Genomic DNA, 21,798 nt, shown 5'->3' with positions numbered 1-21,798 from the left:
TGTCTCCATTCAATTTTCCCCAAAGAGATATCATACCTATCCTTTCTAAGATTCTTTTCATCTCTTTTCTTCTTTCTTGCTTATCTTTTGATCAGATTCATTTAATTCTGAAATAGAGAGCTTGGTTCCTGCACTAGCATAGTTTTAGTCTATATACAGTATATTTCTTCCTTTCATTCACTTAACTTCTCTAAGAATTTGGATGCTATACATGTAAGTATATTTAGTTTTGTAGTTTTGATGATTGCTTCAATGTCTATGGGGCCATTTCACAATATGTCATTTCCTTTCTTATCCTTTTAAAATCAGGTTTATTTTTGCATTTGTTTGACTGGGAGTAGGATTGCTATAGCAGCTTTTTTTTTAATTGAAGCAGAATTTAGTCTTTTACTTTTGTTCTCTGAGCATCTTTCTGCTTCAAAATATTATTGCTACTTCTATGTTTCCTTCACTTCTATATTCCCCATTTATACATTTTCTCTCTTCTCATATTATCCCTCCTCACCAGTATTTTGCTTTTGACCAACACCCCCTTCAATCTGCCCTTCCTTTTGTTCCTCATTTTTTCCCCTTTCTCCCTACTCCTTGTAGGGTCAGATAAATTTCTAAATTTCAATTATAAATTTCTAAATTCCATTTAAGTGTATATTTTTTAATTCAATTGAGGTGTATATTATTTCTTTTTTAAGTCAGATCTTTTGAGAGTAGGATTCAAAGAATGCTCTCATACTCCTTTCTTTCTCTCTTTTGTAGCAGGTATTTTGTCTCTTTAAATAATATAATTGACTCTCTTCTGCCTCCCCCTTCTTCCCTATATAATCCTTTTTACAACTTGACTTTTTTGTATGTATTGTAATCAAATTATTCCCACACACCCTTTGTTTAAGTAGACTCCTTCCAACTGTCCTAATGGAAAAACCAATTTTCCAGGTATTCTCTTTCTGTACAGGGATGTAAACAGATTAATCTTATTGACAAACTTTTTTTCCCTTTACCTTTTTACACATCTATTCATTTTTGTATTTGTAGAGCAATTTTTCTCCTCAGTCTTTGATTTAATAAGGTAAGCTTGAAAGTCCAATATTTTGTTGAATATCTTTTCCTTTGAAAGAATATGCTGAATTCTTCAAGGTAGTTGATTTTTGGTTGTAATACAACCTTCTTTGTCATCCACAATATCATATTCCAATCCCTCTAATCCTTTAATATTGAAGCAGCTAAATTCTTTGTGATTATGATTATTTTCCCGTGGAATTTGAATCTTTTTTTTTGACTGCTATAGTACCTTCTTGAGTTTATAATTCTGAAATTTTGTTACAATATTTCTTGAAGTTTTAATTTTGGGGTCCCTTTCAATCAGTCTTTGGTGGATTCTTTCAAGCACTATTTTACCCACTCAATTAGTATGTTAGGCAATTTTACTTGATAATTTCCTAAACAGTTTTCTCCTGGCATTTTTAATGATCATTTATTTAAAGTAGTCCTATAATTCTTAGATTATCTTTCCTGGGTCATTTTTTCCAGGTCTGTTCTTCCTATGAGGTATATCACATAGTCTTATATTTTTCAAATCTTTTGATTTTGTTTGATTATTTCTTGATGTCTTATAGAATCACTAGTTTCTACTAACCTAATTCTAATTTTACAGCTTTGTTTTCTTTAGTTAGGTTTTTTAATCTCCTTTTCATTTGGCATATTCTACTTTTAAAAGGTTCTGTTTTCTTCAGTCAATTTTTGGACTTCTTTTTCCAAGCTGTTGGCTTTGTATTCATAATTCTCCTGTATAAAGTCTCTCTTCTTTTTCCAAATGTTCTTCTTTCTCTCTTTCTTAATCTCTAAAATTGTTCTTGATTTCTTCCAAGGGAATTTTTGGGACTAGATACAGTTCATAATTCTCTTACAGGCTTCAAATATATGCATTTTGCCACTGCTTTCCTACTATGAAATTTTGATCTTCCCTGTTGCCTTGCTATCTTTCTATGGTTAGATTATTTTTGTTCTTTTCCTCATTTTAAAAATTGAACTGTGCTCCTGGTGCACAAGTATTTCGTGCTGGGAATGAGGATTATGGTCAGTTGCTTTTCATACTGGTGCCCCAGATGCTGGCAGCTTGTTCCTGCATTGGAGTAGCCCAATCCAATCCCACCTCCTGTGCTGGTGTTCTGGGGCTCACAGTATGCCTTGAGCTGCTGGCCTATTGTACCACTAGTCTATTGAACTGTTTCCCAGGAGCCTCAGGATTGATCTATACTGTGACTAAGAATCTTCTGTTGCATTTCCTATTCCTCCCTGCACTGCATTCCACTTTATAATAGTGATTCAGACCTTTTTGAAGTCCCTCCAAGACATGAAGACCATCTAGACACTTAGGGATACTAGATTTACAATAGCTATAGTGCAAATTAGAATGGGCTAAATGTGTAAGAACAAAAAAAAAGAGTTGTGAAATGTGAAAGTAAGAGTTAATTTCTTACATACCTTATACAGTAAAGTGGATTTTAAACAGGAAGCTGTATATTTCAGGCAGGAATATTTAGGTTTTGAAGGAGATATTCTAAGCATGTTGCTATCAAACTCACAGAAAAAAGAATGGAAAGGTCAAGTTTGGAAAGGAGAAATATCTATTTTCCCAATGTAAGGACACCCAAATATTGATTTTAAGAGGGGCAATTGCAATTGAAACTTTGATATTTTTTACTAAAATTTCCAAGTCTTACTCTCTCTAATTATGTTCTTTGTCTTCTCTAGGACTATCATTCATCATGTTCCTTAGTATTTTCATTAGGAATTGTTCTGCTCTGACTTACTTTTCCTAAATGGGACACTGTACTTAACAAATCTTGTCTCCTCTTGAATCACTTGTTTTTTTTTTAATTGCAGAACACAATTACAAAAATTAACTTTTGGTTAAAACTATATTCACCTCCTTAAATCCCAATTTGGCATTATTAAATGGAGCTAATGAAAGCCAAGAACTGTTAACTGAGCTCATTGCCAATTTTAATTATTTAATATCAGCAAGGTGATTCTTCCCTTCCTTTCCCTTCTTTGCCCACCAAATCAATTTTTCAAATCATATTCATTTTTTATTTTTCCAAATCTATGCACTTTATATTTTCAATATTCTTTTTATTAACAACTCTCATAATTTTGGATTTTGTTTTGTTCTTAGTTTAAAGATATAGATTATTATTGGTGAGATTATTTTCTCTCTTCCTTTTCAGTCATAATTCCTTGACATTCTCCATTCTTCCTTCTTTTGTTCTTGATCAAAGTATGAGATTACAAGTCTGCAAAGGTTAAACTTAATCCTTACCTATGATCCTTTCCCATTTTGACTTTCTTATCTTCATTCTTTTCTTTCCCTCTAATTTTTCTTTATCTACTGGTTCCCCAACTACAACTTAAAGACAATTGCATTTTTCCCATTTTCAAAAAAAAGTCTTCATTAGACCTTACAATAACGAGTTATCTTTCCTTGTTTCCTCTTATTCAGCTTAAGTCTAAATTAATGATATTTACAGTTTGGTCTTCACTCTCTGTAATCTCATACTTCCTTATCCTGCTACAATCTGCTACATGACTTCATTAGTCAATTTAAATGATCTTTTCCCAAATCAACATTTAATTTGCTAAATAATAGATCTGATTATTTTTTCTCTAGCCTTCCTTTCTTTAGACTTCACAAAATATTTAAAACTTTTGGCTCCCTCCTTCTCTTATAAAATTTTTTATCTCTGAATTTTTCTCTTCCTGTGCTCTCTGAGTTCCGTTATTCCCTATTTTATGACCCATTTTTTGTTTTGTTGTTGTTGTTATTGATTCTTTCTCACAGCATACTATGTGTGAGTAGATGCCAAAGTTTTGTTGTAGAATTTCTTCTTTGTTCTTCCTCTATATTCTTGATGACCTTATCATCAGTCATAGTTTTATTTTTTTATGACCATCAGGCCTACATGTATATATCTTGATTTAATCTCTTTCCTGATGAAGGGTTAATACCTATTCTGATCCTGGGAAAGACCATATGCTGGTTCCCCCACCCAAGGCCCCCCATCACCTTTGAATGAAATTGGATGCTTTTTGAATATGCCCAATATTCCCTTTAGGAACTAGCCATTCCTGGAGGTTGAATCTTGGGAGGGTTGGTTACCCACTCAGAGTGTCAACGTTTAATTGATTTCAGAATCTTGCCCGCAAGTCTTCCCAGGTCATGCATGCATGCATGTACTCTTCACATGGTCATGTGTGTACTCTTCACATGTCCTGGTTAAGTGCTGAAAAAGCTCATATAAGCCTATTGGCAATGTGCCATCTTTGTCTGGTACGCCTTAAAAGTCCCTAACATTGGCCAGCTCCTCAGAGTTTCACCCATGAAAAGGATGCTTTGCCTGGGACATATTTCCAATCACAACTCTGAAAGTCTGTGAATTTGAACTCCCCAGCCACTGTGGATTCAGATACTCCCCTGATTGGTGATGTTTTCTTTTAATATTTATCTTCATGTAGGCTGTGCTCTTCTTTTTATTATATTGGGACTTATTGGTTATTTTTGTTGTAAAACTGATTTATTTCTACTGTTTTTTTTTTGTTTTTGTTATTTTATTTTATTTTTTTTAGTTTTTACAAGGCAATGGGGTTAAGTGGCTTGCCCAAGGCCACACGGCTAGGTAATTATTATATCTGATGCCAGATTTGAACTCGGGTACTCCTGACTCCAAGGCCAGTGCTCTATCCACTGTGCCACCTAGCTGCCCCTATTTCTATCTGTTCTTTAATCACTTTATTAAATATACTTTTTGGTTTTTTTTTTTTGTTTTGTTGATGTGAACATGTCATTTTATAGGAGTGAATAGAAACCAAACTCCTTAATCAAACACCTGACCACCATTGCTGCATTATCAACTGTCTATTGGACCCTTTGGACCTTTAAAAGTTGAAATACCATAGAAATCTCGAAACTAACATATCCAAAAATGAAAACATTATCTCTACTAAGTTGCTCTACTCTTTCTTGACACCAACCTAAAAGAATCTTCTGTTTCTGAAACTCCTTATTTCTATCAGTGGAGCATTCATTTTTTATGACCCATATTCTTAACTTTACTGATGTTTTTATTATTTTACTCTTACCTACCACAGACTATCTGATACATCTTTCCATAACGTACTCTCTATTTCCACATCTCACTATGTCTCTGTTCCATTTATTTACTCATTTTCCATTTGAGGTAATCAATCTCTGATTACTTATCACTAGGTTCTTTCAATATCTTCTTAACTGGACACTCACCCTCAGTTCTGTACCCTCTGCAACCTATTCTTCACAGTGCTGCCAAACTTGTTTTCCTAAAGAAAAATCTGATAATTTCACTACTGCACTCACTAAGCTTCATGGACTTCCTAACAATGCTAGTATCAAATATAAACTGCTCTGTTTGGCAATCTCATCTATTATTTTAAGCCATACTGTACATCATTCTTCTCTAGGTCCTTTATAATTTAGTCCAAAAATGTGGTTTGTTTTTTTTCTTTTTGCTTATCCTCTTATGCCATATCATTTCTCATCTCTTTAATTTTTTCCTGTTCTTTCCCAATCCTGACATGTATTTCCTCCTCAGTTCATTGTATTAGAACTTTTAATTTTCCATCTTTTATCTCAAGTAGTCTAATTTAGATGAGGTTTTCCCTGATTACACCAACTCCTTGCCTTTTCCCTTGAAGTCCCCGTGCATCTGTTTGACATTCTTTTTAATATGCTTATTTACATATATGCATATATTAATTTTTAAATATATATAAAACATATGCAATTATATGCATTTCTGTATATATTATATATAGATATGTATATATATTTAAATATGTATTGTATATATCTATATCTATCTATCTATATTTATAACTTGGCTCTCTAAAAGCATCTATAAAACATTAGAAGTCACATGCTGTTTTCAATTTTTCTTTGTAACCCCAGATTAATGATTGACCTAAAGTAAATGCATAAATAAATATCTATTGATTGGATTCAGTCTTTCAATAATTCTTCAGGTCATAAGTTTTAAGGGGCATTGAAAAGCTTATTGTGCCCTGTCATATAATTCCAGATTTTCTGAAATGCTTATCTGTAGTGTCTTATACTACCTGAAATTATACTATGAAGGTTAATTAAATTGAAATAATATTTTACATTTGCTTGAGATCAGAATGAGTGTTTTGAATGGTTATTTAAAATGAATATACAAATTTGAAACTGAATATGACACAAAAATGTTAGTAAGTGTGGGTTGCAATTGGGAGAGGGGAGTCAACTTTGAAGTCAACTCAGATAGCAACATAGCAGCATGACAGATACGTACAATTAAAGGGAACAGAAGAGAATATGCCAAAATTTCGGGGGAAATATAATGGAAGCAGGAAGTTCTCAACATCTTCAATTTCTCCCATACTTTGTCCTCATTTTCACACTTGAGGACTTGTTTACTGTCACATACACTTTGACAGAAACAACCTCTACCTTTATTCACAAGGGTTTTCCTGTTTTGGATCATTTCATATTTTGGCAGCATAAATTTTTATATCATAGTGATACTTATGCATATATCTTTTCATAAGAGAAAATGAAAATTCATACCGTGTTGTTTCCTTTATCCATTGCTTGAGGGTCAGAATATGAGATAGTTATACATTATTCAATATTCTTATGTGAATATGGAGCAATTTTTCAAAAAATCACATGCCAAATTTTGATATGAAGTAGTAGCAAAAAATTCTGTTGATACTTCTTTGAATTCTGAATGCCAATATGACCTCACCATTTCCTAGAATGATTACAAGTATACTTAGATAGATTTTTTTAGTGCTTCTTTATCTTTAATTTAATATTTTTCTACTTTGGCTGAAGCATTCAGGGTCTATAAAGAATCATGTTTCTTAGAATCAAATGAGTATTTCTTCTGATGTTAAAATTCTTGACAAATGCTGGCATCATTTTATTTTCATTTAAGGATATAAACCCTCTCTTTTTTGGGGGCATCTTCTGAGTATCACAGAACAATAGTTCTCTGGAGTGTTCCTATAGTCTTCCAGTATCAATTGTCCGAAGTCTCTGATTGGCTCAGGCATGATAACTTATTACTAGCTTATTAGTGTATCCTCTGGGAATTGAGTTACATTTTAGGACTCTGTTATCCAGATCTTATGCCTCATTTTCCAACCACATAAATAAATAGCCCTGTGTCCATTGGGTTAAATTTAAAATTCATTTTTATTCCAAACTCAATTCCATACCAAGTTCCACATTCCACAGAGAATTATAAATCAGTTACTTGCCCCCTGCCAAAAGCAAACAATTCCAACAAAAGATATGTACAGTTTTATAATTGTTTGGAAATCTATACAGAAAAGTGGCCAATTTTGATACCACATACATACTTTGTATTTTATAATTTTCAATTTGTTAAAATAAAATAATTTTGAAAAGTTGACACTTTTGTTGTCTTTATATTCCCATTGTCTAGCACACAGACACTTAGAGAATTATTTTTAGAACTCATGAAGTTATTCATTTTATTGTTTTTTGTAGAGATGAAAATGTCTGCAATTGAAGACATCCTATTAAAGACACCACATCACTATCATAAGAAGTTTCTGTGTTAGTTTTTTGGGTCAATCTGCTAAATTCCTCATTGTTTTATATATTTCCTAGCTGATTCTGTTTGTACAAAACATTCACTCCATTAGAGTTTCCCTACATATAAAACATTCCCTTCTAGGAACTAATTATACCTTCTTAATTGTTCAGGCTACTCTTCCTTGTCCATTTCTTTTATTTCTCTTTTTTTCATACTTTGAATAACATATTTATCTCTCTAGTCATATTCCAAAAACAGAAATCTTGTCACAAAACTTCAATTATATATATATATAGAACCAAATATTACCCTTTGAATTAGAACCTTTTGAAAGATTGTAGAAAAAAGTCAAGAACTTTCTTAAGTGTTCTTGGGTTTCCCTCAGAAACAACACTAATGAAGTCTTTAAATTGATTTTGGAGTGATAGAACACAGTAAAGAACATAATGGAGCATATTTCAGCAAGATCTGTTTTCTTGGGCGGGGTAGAGTGTGTGGATATTCAGGGCAGCAAACAGAAAACCAGCTCAAAGTTCATGGAGCAAGGTGGGGACCAACCCGCAGATTCTCAGCTATAGCAGAGATCTCCAGGTCCTTGGAGTTCAAGTTCAAGGGGTCAACAACACAGCAGGTCAGCTAGGAGTATCCCGTCAGCTAGGAGTATCCCAGGCAAGTTCCCCAGATGCCCATTTAGCTGGTGCTACTGATATGAATGGCCCAGCCCAGAAGGCAAGCCCCTAGAGTTCCCATACAGAAGGCATAATTTGGAGATCATGCCTCAGGGGTTTCAAAAGTGGAGGGTCCAGGGAGTGGGTAGCTGTTATTCCAAGCACAGATGATCCAGAGAGCCAGTCATTGATATTCCTGAGCCTAGCCCAGTGAGCAATCCCCTCAAGTTTGCAACAGCTAAACTGCCCAGGCCAGTAAGCAGGCATCTAGTGTTATCAACACCAAAGGTCTGTGAGCAGACACTAACCCTGATACAAGAACTTCTGGATAGTACTCAGTAACAAAACTCAAAATGAGTAAGAAGGGTCAAAGAAAAGCAGGTTCCATTGAAAGTTACTTTGGAGATAAGGATAGGTGAAACACCATTTCAAAAGAAGACAGCTGAAAAAACATGATATGTAAAACTGCAGAGGAGAATTTGAATTGCTCTACAATCCAAAAAGACATCTTGGAAGAATTCAAAAAGAATTTAAAAATCATATAGAAAAACTGAGGAAGGAATTGAAAGAGAAATTCAACATTCTTGCAAAAGGAAGTGCAAAAATTGACAGAAGATGAATCCTGTAAAATACAAATAGACAAATGAAAAATAAAATGGTTCAAATGGAAAAGAAGATGGAAAAGCTGACCGAAGAAAATAATTTCTTGAAGAACAGGATGAGTCAAGTGGAAGCTAATGACTTCATGAGACTTCAAGAATCAGTTATGCAACATCAAAAAATGAAAAAAAAAGAAAATGCAAAGTACCTTATGGGAAAAACAACTGACCTATAAAATAGATGAGTGATAATTTAAGAATTATTGGGCTAGGGGGTAGCTAGGTAGCACAGTGGATAGAGCACTGGTCCTAGAGTCAGGAGGACCTGAGTTCAAATTTGACTTCAGACCTAAAATATTTACCTAGCTGTTTGACTTTAAGCAAGTCACTTAACCCCATTGCCTTGCAAAACAAGCAACAACAGAAAAAGAATTATTGGACTACTTGAAAGCCATGATAAAAACAAGAGAAAGAGCCTGAAGCTCTTTTAAGTAATCAGCAAACAAAACTGCTCTGTTATCCTAGAACCAGAGGACAAAATAGTCATTGAAAGAATCCACAGATCACCTTCTGAAAGGGTTCCCAAAATAAAAACCAACATGAAATATATAAAGCCAAATTCAAGAATTATCAAATCAAATAGAAAATCTTGTAAATGATTAGAAAGAAGTATTTCAAATACCAAGGAACCATAGTCAGGTATACACAAAATCTGGCAGTATCAACATTAAAGGATCAAAGATCCTGGAATATGATATTCCAGAGGAGAAAGGAGTTTGGATTACAACCAAGAATCAGCTACCCAACAAAATTGAATTTACTTTTTTTAGGGGTAAAGAAGAATATTTATTGAAATAGGTGACTTTGAAACTTCATTGATGAAAAGACCAGAGTTGAACAGAAAATTTGATTGATAAGATGATGCATGAAATACACAAAAATGTAAACAGGGAAAAAGAAAAAGACTAGTATTTGGTAAGATTGGGCAGCTAGGTGGTGCAGTGGATAGAGCACCGGTCCTGGAGACAGGAGTACCTGAGTTCAAATCTGGCCTCAGACATTTAATAATTACCTAGCTGTGTGGCCTTGGGCAAGCCACTTAACCCCATTGCCTTGCAAAAAAATAAAATAAAATAAAAAATAAAAAAAGATTAAATAAGTTACAGTAATTGACAGTAAGATTCTCATAACTTGAGAATTATAACTCAGTTAAGAGTATACTTATACTTAGACTGGATTTAATGGGATGATTTAAAAAAAATTAAGGCATTGAACAAAAGAATTATGATGAAATTGGAGGAAGGGGAAGACAAAGTGAGGCAAATTACATCACATGAAGAGGTACAAAGGACTTATTACTGTCAAGGGAAAGAAGTGAGGGGGTGAGAACTGCTAGAATCTTACTGTTATCAAATTTGCCTCAAAGAGTGAATGTGACGTATGTCCAGTTGGGATTTGAAATTTATCTTATCCTTCAGGCATTAGGAGGGAAAAAGGGGAGGAAAGGAAAGAGGGATTGATAGAACAGAGGAAAGGGAAAGGAGAAAGGAGAAAGAAAAAAGAGGAGCTGAAAAAAGGGGGAAAAGATTGAGGAAGGTGGAATTCAGAAACCACTAATGAGGAGGGATAGGATGAAAGAAGAAAGAAAACTACAAAGGGAAGGGAGATTAGATGGAGGGTAATAAGGAGATAGCAATTATAACCATTATTTTTAATGGGATGATAGCACAGTGGATTAAAAATCAGAATTCTACAATATGTTGTTTACATGTAATACATTTGACACAGTCAGATACACAGAGTAAAGGTAATAGGCTGGAGCAAATTTATATTATGTTCAACTGAAGTGAAAAAAGCAGAATTAGCAAACTTTATCTCATACAAAATGAAAGAAAAAATAGATCTCATTGAAATGAATAAGGAAGGAAACTACATCCCCTTCAAAGTTACCATAGACAATGAAATAATTTCAATACTAAACATGTATGTATCAAGCAGTATAGCATCCAAATTCTTAGAAGAAAAGCTAAATTAGTTACACAAAGTCATATACATTATACCTCTCAGAATTAGAAAAATCTAACCATAAAGGAAACAAGAAGGAAGTGAAGGAGGTGAATAAAATGTTAGAAAAGTTAAATATGATGGACCTCCCAAGAAAATTGATTTGGAATGGAAAGGAATATATATTTTTCTCTGTGGAACATGGCACACACACAAAAATTGATCATGTATTAGGGCATAAAAAGTCACAAACAAATGGAAAAAAGCAGAAATATTAAATGTATACTTTTCAGGTTATGACGTGATAAAAATTAAGTGTAATAAAGGGTCACAGAAAGATAAACTAAAATTTAATGGGAAACAAAAATAGTATAAATTTAAAGAATGAGTGAATCATATAACAAATCACAGAACTAATAATTTTGCCTAAGACAATGATAATGAGACAGTACATCAAAACTTTGTGATACAGCCAGAGCTATTATTAGAGAAAATTTTATTCTCTATATGCTTACATGAATAAAATAGAGAAAGAGCAGGTCAAGGAATTGGGCTTGTTACTAAAAAAGCTAGATAAAGAACTAATTAAATACAAGCTACAAATTCTGAATGTGTTATCAGCTGTAACTTCAGTAACTGACCTTCATTTGCCAGCCTTGTTTCACTCATGAGAGCTATTTGAATATGTTACCTGTTGAGTTATCTCACAAAAAGAACTGTTTGTCTTTCAGGTCTATTGTATCTTGGGTTGTCTATGAATATGTGTACGCTCCATGCACTGATGGCAAAGGGGATTTTCTTTGAAGAAGTTTTTGTAGATATTGTGTGTGTGTGTGTGTGTGTGTGTGTGTGTGTGTGTGTGTGTGTGTGTGTGTGTGTGTGTGTGTGTGTGTGTGTGTGTGTGTATGGACTGTACTGTGGGATCTCTGTCTGCTGCAGTAATCAGACCAGGGTTTTAAGCAGACAACTTTTAGGGCAACTTTTCCAGCCCATTTCTCACAACATGAAGTGAATAGTGCAATCCTTAAAAAGGGCTGCTAAGGGGCAGCTAGGCGGTGCAGTGGATAAAGCATGGGACGTGGAGTCAGGAGTATCTGAGTTCAAATCTGGCCTCAAACACTTAATTACCTAGCTTTGTGGTCTTGGGCAAGCCACTTAACCCCATTTGCCTTGAAAAAACCTAAAAAAAATAAAAAAGGGCTGCTAAGTCATTCAGGGAGCTGCTGAATCTCACTGCTGCTCTCAGTGGGGAAATGACCCTATGGTCTGGGCCACCTGTGTGCAGGGTTAAGACTACAATTCCTAGTGTATCTGCACCTGTTGTTTTGTCACTTACCTGTCACCACAAGACTCTGGGGAATGGTAAAGTATGGGTGATGTCTTTTGATGCTTGGGTAAAATTGGATTAAAGTGAGGTAAAACTGTACGAAGTCATCTGCCTCATTCTCTCTTCCAAAGTCTTCATGATCAAGGCTAGCAAGAGAGAGTTGACAACCGGTGATGACTCTAGATACAATGGATGACCCTGGTGTCTTTGATGTCTAATGACGTTCTAAGTGCTCCACAATACCTGCTTCAGCTGGCTTTATAACCATTGGAATGACATGTTCTTATCTGCCCATTCCACCAGAGGAAGACTTCACATGCTTGGGGAAGAGACTCCCCACAACTCATCACTTAGTTTGAGACTCCTTTGGTTGCCCTCAACATAGTTTAGCCAGTCTATTGAAATAGTTTACATTGCTGTGGATGCTGTGCATGCTGCAGCTTCTTAGAGCTACAGGTAAGAGTTAGCTGGCTCAGGTGGACATTCAAGATAGAAAACAGTCCTATAAAGGATGCAGCAGACCTCACACCAAAGGTACTAGTCTTCCTTGAACATACCTGTACGTTTTTCCAGAGTGACTACAGTGAATGGGAGCACCATGAAGCTGGGGTAGGTTTCCTCACAACTAATCTAGTCAACATTCTTGAATGCCGACCAAAAAGAGTGAATGACAGATTCATGAAAATGAGATTGGCGCTTCCTGGAAAATGTCATGCCACCACCAGTAATGCTTAGGTTCCCACCATGACAAACAATGATGCAATTAAAAAAATTATGTAGTATTGGAGACCCTTGTCATCAAAGGACCAACAGAGCATAAGCTTATAGTTGTGGGTTATTATAATGCTAGAATAGAGTTAGATTATCAGCCATGGCATGGAGTCTTTGAGAGGAATGGAGTTAGAAACAACAGCAGCAATGGTCACCTACTATGATTTGTGCATCTGGTGACATTCTCATCACAAATACTATCTTCTTTTTATCTAAATGCAATAAAACGTACTGGATATACCATCATAAATAACAAACATTGACTTCTAATGGACTACATATATATATATATATATGGAGAAGAGATAGCGAGGATGTGAGAGTGATAAAGGCAACATGTGGTGCAGTGATGGCCTGACCACAAACTCAACCTCTGTAAGACAAATATTCACATTCAACCAAAGCAGCAGTTCTAAATCAAAATGACTATTGGAAGAATTAATAAAAAGAGATTAGAATGTCTTTCTGATAGGGAGCAGTTTTTTGTCTATCTCCCTAGGATCATGTCCCTATTGTTAATCATTGTGGATCCATTAGCACCATAGGTCTTTGATTCTTAAAAATAGTATTCCAACATTACTTTAGAGAGTATAACTATGATGGGCTGGCTATGATGTTAGAATGCCAGAAGTATGCCTGACAAAATGTCCATTCTATGGAGAACTTAAACAGGGCAAGTGCTCACAAGAGAGTCAGAAGAAGTGATACCTGGACATCCTGAAGGTTGCTCAAGAACTTTGGAATTGATTGTACAGCATGGACAACACTTGCGCAGGACCATCCAGCATGGCATTCCCTAATCAATTAGGATACTGTGCTCCATGAGAAGGGCAGAACTGAAGTTACTCAAAGGAAACATGACATATGTAAGTTTAGAATACCCACTCCAGGGGTCCATATGGACTATTTGTGCCCGACCTGTGATAGAGCATTCTGAGTTCATATTAGGCTCTTGAGCCACAGTTTGTTTCAAACATAGTGATGAAATTCTGATCTTCTTTGATATGAGGGACATGAGCCAACCAACTACAAATTCTGAAAAGCAAAGGAGAAATTAATAAAAGTAAAACCAAGCAAAACTATTGAAGTAATAAATAAAGCTATGTTGGTTTATGAAAAAACATTAACAAAATAGATAAATCTTTGAATATTTTGACTAAAAAAAGAAAAAAGACAAATTAGGTGAATTAAAAATAGGAAAAGATGAATTCACCAATAATGAGAAGGAAATTAAAGTAATAGATTGGAGATATAATAAGTAATGATATAATAAATACATTTGACAATATAAGGGAAAAGGATGAATATTTACAAAATATAAATTACCCAGATTAACAGAAAAGGAAATAAAATGCTTAAATAATGATATTTCAGAAAAAAGAAATTGAACAAGTCATCAGCAAACTCCCTTAGAAAAATGTCCAGGCCCAGATGGATCCACAAGTGAATTCTTCCATGCATTTAGGGAACAATTAATTCCAATTCTATATAAACTCTTTGAAAACATAATTGAAGAAGTTCTGCCAGATTTCTTCTATGTCACCAACATGTTGCTGGTATCTAAACCAGGAAGAATCAAAACAGAGAATGAAAATTTTCCTAATGAATTTTGATGGAAAAATTTTAAATACAATATTATTAAATAAATTATAACAATTTATCACTAGGATAATGTAGTTTGATAAGATAGGATTTAAACCAAAAATGAAGAGTTGGTTCAATAATAGGAAAATTATCAGCATAATTGACAATTTCAGTAACAAAACTAACAGAAATCATAAGATTGTTTCAATAGGTGCTGAAAAAACTTTTGTCAAAATAATCTCATGATAAGAGTCATAGTATAATTCTCAGTGGTGGTAGATACTTTTCTAATTCTTGACTCACTGGGACCAGGCACATGGGTCCCATGAATCTGGCACACTGGATCAGTTTTCTATTCCTTTGCTTAACCCTCACTTCATAGTAAAGTTCTAAAGGAACATCTCATGAAAAATTTAGAGAGAACATCTAAGATTTGACTAACAGGATCCCATATAGAAAAGACTTAGATTTGAGTTATGGTTTGCTAATTTATTTTTTCAATCACAGAAAATACTTAAGCCAGAAAAAGTTCAAATGTGCTTCTAGAAAATAGAACTCTTCCACAAACATCTCAAATAAATTGCTCTCATCATACTCTTCTCCCAAAGGAAAAGGCCCTTTGTGTAATTGTTGAACTGATATTTCCTGTTTACCTTGGATTGTGGGCAACTTTTAAATCAGTATAATAAGGTAAATCAAGGTATGACTTAGACTTTCCAGTGTTAAGAAAGATCTAATTGATCATCTACTCTGAACAGTTCTCTTCTATTCGGATTGCTAATTAGTAAATTGTGTGCCTCAAAAAAAACCATCAAGACAGTAAAGCTGACAGGGACTCTTTCGTATGCAAAAACATGTTTTTATTTATATGCATAAACAAATATAAGTTCCCCACTAGCTTTTTTCTTGGCTTGGGATGGGAGGAAAAAGATCCCTCAATTTTGCAGGAAGTTTAAGGAAAACTAAAATCTGTCAAATTGTTCTAAAACAGATTACATCAATGAAGTGTGTGTATATGTGTGTGTGTGTGTGTGTGTGTGTGTGAGTGTGTGTGTGTGTGTTTTGCTCACTGCTCTTAAAACTTCAGAGATATTAGCTACTCCTATTTTTGTATCCAATCATTTTTAACAAAATTTCTTGGTCATAAGGACAAATTGGTCAATCAGTATCTGTTGTGTCATCTCAGGAAAATTCAAGCCTCAGCAAATAGCTCACATTATTCAGAACTATGAGTAAAATATGTGTATGTCTATATTTATGTGTATATGTGAATGTACACTATTTGTGGATGTTTGAGATAGAATTCTGGTACAAGTAAAGACTGAATTAAAAGGTGTCTGATATCACTAAATGATTGTGGTTTTCTGATTTTGTTTTAAATATTGAAGGACAGTTAGTTGTCAGTTGTGTTACAAAAAGACTATTGCTTCTCCTAAAATCATTTCTTTGAAGATTTTCAAATTAAGTTGGCTTCTGAGGCCAAGCTGTGTTGCTCTTATCATCAGGAAAACATTGGTTCAAGTCCTTCAAGTCTGCTTTTTAATGACACTTATTGTATGACCCTAAGCATACTGCTTAAATTTATACCTCCCAAATCTAATTTTCTAAGACTACACTAATGCATTCTTCATTGAGAGTTTCCTCTAATCTGTTCCAAAGGAACAATGACCCATCCAGAACTTTTTATTTAACACATCTTCATGGTATGGTTTACTGGGGAAAATTTTTGACTTTGAAATACAAAATATGTATTTGAGATGAAGGCCCTTCTATGTTTGGGCTTGAGTTGATTTCTGGGAGATACAGTTTCTTTAATAGTAGAATAGCATTTCTTATGAATAGTATAAGTTTTTTAGTTATGAGAATCCTTTTAGGACTACATGAGTCTAATGCCTATATGAGTGTAATATTTAAGTAAAATTGCAATTAAGTATGTGAATGTATATGCTTTGAAAATATTTTGTTAATGCTCTTTAGAATATCTAAGAGATATTTTGTAATTAATGACCTTGCCATAGACACAGAAGGAAAGACTTGAAATCAATAATCATAAAACAGGAACCACTCATCTTCCTTCTCCTTCTCCCCTTCTTTTTTTCTTCCTCCCTTATTTCCTTGCTTCCTTTCTTCCCTCTTTCATTTTTTCCCATCTGTCCTACTTCCTTCCTTCCTCCCTTCCCAAATGTCCCCTTTCTTCCTTCTTCCCTTCTTCCTTCCCTTCTTCCCTCCTTCCCTCCTTCCTTCCTTCCTTCCTTCCTTCCTTCCTTCCTTCCTTCCTTCCTTCCATCCATCCTTCTTCCCTTCTTTTCTTCCTTCCTGGCTTTAATACCCTCACAAAGGATATGCAAAAATAAGCTTCTTTTGTTACCCAAACAAAAGGAATAACTGATAAATGTGTTTCAATAATATTTAAAAAAAAGTTTTAGCAATCATTTTATTTGTAAAAACCTTGTTTCTAGACCTGCATAGTATAAAGATGAACCATAATAATCAGTCCTAGCATTAGGGTACTTCTAGTTTTTCAGGGCCAGGAGAATCACAATGCAAATTGGAATGAAATAAATTCATTAGAGCTTAATAAGTTCAGGGGAACATCAGAGTGAGAGTTTACTTCTGAGAGTCAAGATCAGTCTATCATACTGTATTGAACTTTGTACATATGCACATATTTCTACATACCTATATATATATGTATATATATATATATTATTTATATATATTATTTTATGCAGTTATAGCAGTTTTAAACTGTGTATTGGATTTCTTCCAACAGAAATGTTAAAATAGTGAAGGAGATATTCCTTGTATAATCCTAGGAAATAAAGAGAAGTATAAATGGTCAGGAAGAGAGATTTTCTATTTTACCAACCTATAGGAATTTTAAAATCTTTACATTTGTTTGAGAGATATTTACTTTTTTTAAATGCTATTTTATTTTTTCTATTATGTACAAAGATATTTTTCCACATTCATCTTTTTGTAATACTTTGAGTTCTATATTATTTTAAATCCTTCCCTTCCCTTTCCCCTACATATTACAGTGAATAATCTGATATTGGTGTCATATATACCATCATGTTTAACACATTTCTATATTAATCATGTTTTTTTAAAAAAATCAAATATATCTAAAGGGAAAAATGAGAAAGAAAAGAATTAAATAAGTTTTATCATTTGGAAATATTTTGTTGTGGTCCACATTCAGAGACCATATTTTCTTCTTTCTCTCTTTGTGGATGTCATTTTCCAATACATCTTTTAGAACTATCTTTTACCATTGAACTGCTGATAGGAATTAAATTTTTCATAGATGATCATCACACCATATTACGGTAATTGTGTACAAAGTCTTTCCAGATTTTTATGAAGTCTAACTGCTTATGAATTGTAACAGAATAATATTTCCAATTCTCTGCCATTACAAAATTTTTTGTTTATGTGGGTCCTTTCCTCTTTTTTAACTCTTTCAGATAAAGACCCAGATGTGGCATTGTTGGATCAAAGGGTATACATACATAGTTTTAGATTATAAAATGCTTGGATTAGTTCACAACTTCACTAACAGTACATTTATGTACCAGGTCTCTGCAATCTCTCCAGCACTGATCATTTCCCTATTCTGTCATATTATCCATTATGATGGGTGTGAAGCGATGCTTTAGAGTTTTTTTAATTTTCATTTCTCTAAGCAATAATTAAGCAGAGGATTTTTATATGACTATAGATAGCTTTAATTTCTTCTTTTGAAAGCAGCCTCTTTCTATCCTTTGACCACTTATCAACTGGGGAGTAATAAAGGCAAGGGTTTTACCATCCCTTTTTTCTCTGAGAGAGAAGGGTACTGAACTAGACTTTTATCTACTTTTCTTCTTTACCCATCCCAAGATACTGGTCGAATGGAATAATTCTTTATATTCAAACTGTTTTTGTTGTCAGTATAACTTAAAGGGAAAGGCCAAATACAAGTATGTATCACCAGACCTTAATCTTTCCCACCAAAGCTAATTATATAGATCACAAAACTGTGAACAATGAGTTAGTTCAATTATTCAAACAACAAATAGAAATTTAAGAAACTCTACTGATCAAAATGTGTCAGAAAATATACAGTATAGATAGGGGTGAAGTATCTCAGCTCAGTGGAGACAAGGAAGACTTTGATTACATGAATGGAAATGTTTTAATATCTGTAATGAAACAAAGTGAAAATATGTGATCTGTTGTACCTTTCTTCTTCATGACTGCCATTTTCCTCTATTTGCCTGTGATGAAAATCTGAAATAACACTAGTGATTTCTTGAGGCAAGAATGAAGGAAAATATTTCTCCTTTTCCTAATTTCTTTACAAACTCCACCCTTATTCAGTTAATCAACTTCCAGTCAACATTCTAATTCCCCAGTCAATCAATCAGATTTTTATTAAGATTCTATTAACTTAACCCCCACCACCATGTTCAAAAATATTCTATTAAGATCCAGCTACATTACTAAGTACTGGACTTATAAAAATAGACAAAAGAAAGTTCCTTCCCTCAAGGGGCTTACAATTTAATGGGAGAGGCAACATGTGAACAAAAATAAATAAAGCAAGCTACTTAGAAGATAAATAGGAAATAATTGACAGAATGAAGGTAGTGGAATCAAGAGGGGTTTGGGGGCAGCTAGGTGGCATAGTGGATAAGGCAGTGGCCTTGGAGTCGAGTACCTGGGTTCAAATCCGGTCTCAGACACTTAATAATTACCTAGCTGTGTGGCCTTGGGCAAGCCACTTAACCCCATTTGCCTTGCAAAAACCTAAAAAAAAAGAGGGGTTCGGGAAAACTTGCAATGCAAGATGGGATTTTATTTAGGACTTAAGAAAAACCAGGAAGGTAAGTAGGCAGAATGGAAAAGCAAGAGCATTCCAGGCAAGGGGGAGAGTTAGAGAAAATTTCCAAAGACAAAAGCTGGAATATATTGTTTCATAGTTGGTTGTTATCCTTTGTCACTGAAGAATACCAAAGTGACATCACTATGTCTGAGACAAATTGCATTGTGTCTTACTGTGGCTGATCAGACCAATACAAGCTCAGAATGCTCCAGAAGTTGGGCACAAATTTTCCATGTGAATGCCTGGGGTGGGTACTCCAAATTTTTTGCATGTCAGGTTTTCTTTGAGCTGTTTCAATTCTCCCTTCCTCATTGAGTGCAGTACTGATGAGGACATGCCATGCTTGGTGGTCCTATGCTAATGTCTCCCTTTCTGTTCAATCAATTGTAAAGTTCTTCAATGAGATACTCTCAAGATTTCCTAGTCACCAATGGAGGAAAACAAAGATGTGTATTTGTTCCCATACTTTCTAGCAGTATGTTTTCAGTCATGTTATCAAATGCCTTTAATGAGGATGAACATGACCTCAAGTTCAACTACTGCAGTAATGGAAAAATTCTTCAACTTGAAAAGGCTACAAGCCAAGACTAAAACGGAGGGAATATTGGTACATGATCTTCTTTTTTGCACTCAGTGCAGCCTCTGAACCTGAGATGCAACAAAGTGTGGATTAATCCTCTGCTACTTGTGCTAATTTTGGTCTAACAATTAACACCAAGAAAAAATAGGTGCTGCATCAGCCAGCACCACACCATCAAAATATGGAACCACCAATTACAGCAAATGGAGAAGTTTTGAGTATCGTGTACAAGTTCACTTACTTTGGCAGTATCTTTTCCAAGGAGGTACACATTTATAATAAGGTTGCACTCACATTGCCAGATCTAGCTCAGTTTTTGGAAGGCTCTGAAAGAAAGTATGGAAGAGAAGAGGTATTAGACTGACTACCAAACTGAAGATAAAGAGCCATTGTGTTGACCTCATTGTTTGTGAAACCTGGAAACGGAATCACTTCCATTAAGTTTTCTTAGGAAGATTCTGAAGATAACCTGTCAAGAGAAAATACCAGACACTGAAGTCTTTTGTCAAATTAAACTTCCTGGCATTCCAACATTACTACAGAGAGTGCAATTATGATGGGCTGGACACGTTGTTAGAATGTCAGGCATACTCTTGTCAGAAAGAAAACAAAACAAAACATTTTATGGAGAACTCATACAGGGCAAGCACTCACAAGGGGTTCAGAAGAAGTGATAACGAGACACCCTGATGGTGTCTAAACCTTAGAATTGGTGTTACATGTTACAGCTTGGGAGATACTGGCACTGGAACACCCAGCATGGCCTGCCCTCATCAGTGAGGGTGCTATAATCTATGAGGATGACAAAACTGAAGCCGCTCAAAGGAAACCTGACATTCAAAAAATTTAGAGTACCCATCCCAGGTTTTCACTTGGACTATTTGTGTCCAACTTGTGGTAGAGCACTCAGAGCTTATATTGCACTGATCAGCCTCAGTAAGACATAATGCAATTTGTCTCAAACATACTGATGTCATTTTGGTCTTCTTCAATAATGAAGGACAAGAACTAACCAACCCACCAACCAACTTACCAACCTTCAATGATACTGTCAGGATGTCTTGGTATTGCTTCTTCTTATCCTCTTGTGAGTGCTTGCCCTGTGCAAGTTCTGCAAAATATAGTTGTTATTTTTTTTTCTGGTAAATGTTTGCCTGCATTCTAACAATGTGTCCAGTCCATGGTAGTTGTACTCTATATAGTAATGCTGAGAAAAGACCTCAGTGTCTGGTATCGTCTCCTGCCAGGTGATCTTCAGAATCTTTCCAAGACAATATAAATTAAAATGACTCAGTTTCCTTATGTTGTTGGTAGACTGTTAAGTTTTCACAGGCATATAGCAATGAGGTCAGCACAATGACTCTGAAGACCTTCCATTTGGTACTCAGTCTGATACCTCTTTTCTCCCACAGTTTCTTTCAGAGCCTCCCAGATACTGACCTAGCTCTGGCAGTGCAAGTGTCAATCTCATTGTCAATGTGTAACTCCTTAGAAAGGACACTGACAAGGTAAGTAAACTTGTCCACAGTACTTAGTACTTCTCCATTTGCTGTTATTGATAGTTCCATATATAGATGGTATAGTGCTGGCTAATGGAGCACCTGTGTTTTCTTGATGTTAATTGTTAGACCAAAATTAGGGCTAGCAACAGAGAATTGATCCATAATTTGTTGCATCTTAGCTTTACAGACTTCATTGAAGGTACAATCATCTGCAAATAGAGGATCATGCACCAACACTCCCTCCACTTTGATCTTGGCT

General features: G+C 34.7%; 1 long non-coding RNA gene across 1 annotated transcript in view; it reads left to right on the top strand.

Annotated features, from left to right (window-relative positions):
* The window catches only part of LOC141489748 (uncharacterized), a 164,545-nt gene extending 143,017 nt beyond the window's left edge, over window positions 1–21,528 (top strand). Inside the window, exon 3 of the long non-coding RNA XR_012468977.1 lies at window positions 21,450–21,528. This is a non-coding gene — a long non-coding RNA (uncharacterized LOC141489748). The remainder of the gene's footprint in view (window positions 1–21,449) is intronic.
* The last annotated feature ends 270 nt before the right edge of the window (window positions 21,529–21,798 follow it).

The sequence above is a fragment of the Macrotis lagotis genome, chromosome 5 (assembly GCF_037893015.1).
Source record: "Macrotis lagotis isolate mMagLag1 chromosome 5, bilby.v1.9.chrom.fasta, whole genome shotgun sequence".
In the NCBI taxonomy this organism is placed as follows: domain Eukaryota; kingdom Metazoa; phylum Chordata; class Mammalia; order Peramelemorphia; family Peramelidae; genus Macrotis; species Macrotis lagotis.
The sequence above is the reverse complement of the archived record's forward strand: the minus strand, read 5'-3'. Positions and strand labels throughout refer to the sequence as shown.